The sequence below is a fragment of the Macrobrachium rosenbergii genome, chromosome 56 (genome assembly GCF_040412425.1).
Source record: "Macrobrachium rosenbergii isolate ZJJX-2024 chromosome 56, ASM4041242v1, whole genome shotgun sequence".
NCBI classification, from domain to species: domain Eukaryota; kingdom Metazoa; phylum Arthropoda; class Malacostraca; order Decapoda; family Palaemonidae; genus Macrobrachium; species Macrobrachium rosenbergii.
Genome location: NC_089796.1, coordinates 22296027 through 22299271, shown reverse-complemented (window position 1 = coordinate 22299271; position 3245 = coordinate 22296027).

The window sequence follows — 3245 nt, the reverse complement described above, 5'->3', positions numbered from 1 at the left end:
AATGGAATGCTTTGTGATAATTGTTCTGGTTAAAGTTTGGTAATTAGAGTTTTAAATGACAGCAGGGAGTGATGGTGTCAGGATCCCATCCACTCATTCAGATGTGCAACGCGGTTTTTCTTTGGATGGCTAAGTAAATATATTTTGCACACACACTGCTGTTGAAGCTGATTTCTCAAGTGTTTTCTTGTTTGATTGGCTAATCATTGTGGCTTGTTTATGGATTCTCCTTCCTAGGAAGAGTAACCAACATAGGTGTCCTGGACATGTATTTCATTTCTGTGTTTGCCAATTACCTCATTCTTTGGGTTTGTCATGCAGAGGCCAAAGATGTTCACTGTCTCTTAACTGTGTTGAGTGCATGTGTCTCGGTTGCCTGCCCAGTGGGAGAAAACAGTTTTGAGAAGTGAAAAAGCTTCTGTCCGTGTCAGGGAATACCCTGCTGGTATTTCCTCTTCCCTGTATAAAGCCTACCCAATCCCTATCACTTCCACTCAGAGAGTGTCTACCCGACCCTGTCCACTTGGTCAGTGGACCATGAAATGATCATGCACTCACCGTGTGTGTGGTGCTGTGGCAGGAAGGCCTGTCTTCCCCAATTTCCACCTCTGCTAGTTGTACACCAAGACAACCCCAAGAGATAGAGGAGCTGTTGAAAGCTTTATGGTCATTTCTGGGCATCATACGAGGTTCTTCCTTCTTCACCTTCCTGGAAAATTTGGTTTCATTTAAAAGTTCCCTGCACAGGTTAGTGTGCATCGGGCCCCATTGCTTCACCTTGGGCTTCCCCTCAAGATTCTGCCTATGAAACTTCTACTATTCCTGATGTTCCTGCTGCTCTTGCTCCTTCAGGGATGTCTACCTTGACTATGGCCTTGGTTGTTGTGGAAAAAGATAGAGTGATCCATGTCTGAAGAGGTCAAGAAGGCACTGCTGTGCTTCGTAAGTCACTTTCTACCTCATCTTCCTCCTCTTCAACCCTATGGAGGCATACAAAGATGGCTTAGAACACAGCCCTACACAATAAGGGTAAGAAGTCTTCTTGTGGCCATTGTATCCCTGCTGGCCAAGTGACTGTGCACCAACATGTGCAGATTTGCAACAGGATTTAGGACGGTGTCCTTCAACTTGACTCATCCAGTTGCAAGGCTAGCTAAGCTAATTCTTTTCCTGTGTTGCAGTAGGTGGTAAAGCTGAATCTGAGTAGTCTTCTCTATCTTTATTCCCTGAGCAGGGGCAAGGAAAGGCTACTGAATCTCCCTCTGCTTCAGTGACTGACCCAACTTGCCCTGTCACAAACTCTTCTGGACTTGGCAGTCCTTTACCCAAGGACCCTTTGCAGACCAAGCTGGACAGCCATTTTTGTGATCATTGACCCCTTGTTGAGCAAAATGGTCTCAGGGAAGCAACTAGGGGTAGGTGTCCTCCATAGAGTGCACCTTAGGGATCACCCCAGAGTCTGCACTGCTTGTCATTTCGGTTGGAATGGTCTCCGCTTGTGCAGGGTCTCCGCTTGTCCAGGACATGCTTGAGAAACTGTTTTCTCAAATCTCATTATTATTCTCCAGTCATTTCTCCCAGCTGTTTCCCACACCTTTGACATGGCAGCAGATGTAAAGAATCCCAGAGAAGGCCAAAATCTGCCCTTACTAGTGGACCTGTTGATCTGTGGACTGACAAACAAGCTAGGTTTGGGATGGCTTCGTTTGGATGGGACCTCTTTCTTCTCCTCTGAAGCAGAAGTCATGGAGTTAGTTGCTTTGGCTCTATTCAGGATCTCTTTGGAGGAGCAAAAGAAAAAATTCTGAAGGTTGTTGGCATTGGGAGGAGAGATTTAGACCTTTCTCTCACACCAGTCTGTAAAACTGTGGGCTAATCTTGTCTTGAAAAGGTTTAGCATCATTAGTAGTCTCTTTTCAAGAAAGGTTTCAACCAAGAAGGGTCTTGCTTTGCAAAACAGGTTGGTCACGATCATTGGTCCTCCTCTTCTGAGAGAGTAAACTTGAAGCAGTGGTGAAGAGAGCAGACATTCAGGAATACTGTATGCACCTTGCAGAGTCCTTTGAGGTTCTCTCAGGACCCTTGAAGGGTACTGCAGCAAGCCTTTGGGGCAGCTACACCATCAGCATCAGGCTTTGGGAGAAGGTAGATCTCTGTCTATGTTCAGGTCCTTAGATAATACCTTGCTCTCATTGGTTATAACAGCATTTTGTCCGGGTGAGCACAAACTCGGGGATGAATGAGAATAAGAGAGATTCCTAACCCTCCAAGTGCCAGACTAATAGGACAAGCCTTATAACTCGCACATATTCTTTGCCAACATTAAGATAAGCAAGAAGGCAGCAGGGGCTAAAACGCCACCTGAGTTAGGCTGCAGAGAACAAGTCACATCCCATTAAGGAAGACAAAGCTCTCAAGGAGGAAGCGACTTCTCAAGCTCCTAATGAGTAAGGATAATTCTACCGCAGAAGGTAGAGAGATCCAAACTCTTCAGTCTGGATACCTGGCTTAATGCTGAATGATATCCTTTCACAGATGAGACTGACAGACTTGTCTCAATGATGGTGGAATAGGAAGTCTGAGATCTGCTGAAGCTGAACAGAAACTCCAACAGGCCTTATATACCAACTGTGAGGCTTGCCCTTTCATCCATGCTGCAGCTGCTCCTATACCTAGTGCTCTCTAAACTCCTGCTTCATGGTCCACTAAGTTAATACTGTAAGAGGTTCTCAACTCTTAATTTACAAATTTGGTCTTGTAATGCAATTTTGGCATTAAATTACTGTGAACATTTATAACTCCAAATATTTCTTGTGACACCATGCTACACTAAATACACAAAACATCTTGCATGCCAAACCTTTTCCACACCGTGGTCACTTTTCTTTTAATTCCTTTCCAGCCACCATAAGCATTGTTTTGCTTACACTGATTTTCAGCCCTTGCCTCTCCATTCCACTATTCAGTTTTTAAACATTTCCACAAACTCTCCAAGTCTTATGTTAACATTAAGCAACTTCCAGAGGCATCCTCTTCAGTACTCCTTTGTATCCTCCTCTATTGCTGTAGACGAACCAGCAAAAAGTGCAGCGTTGATCCTTAAAAGACATCAACAGTTATCTCCAATTCTTCTCATACATTATCATCATCCATAAAAATACACAAAAAAATCAATTTTAAAAGTTATTTTTATTTTTACTGAACTTAACAAGGTAGTTAATTGGTGGTTAGGGGAGGTGGGCGGG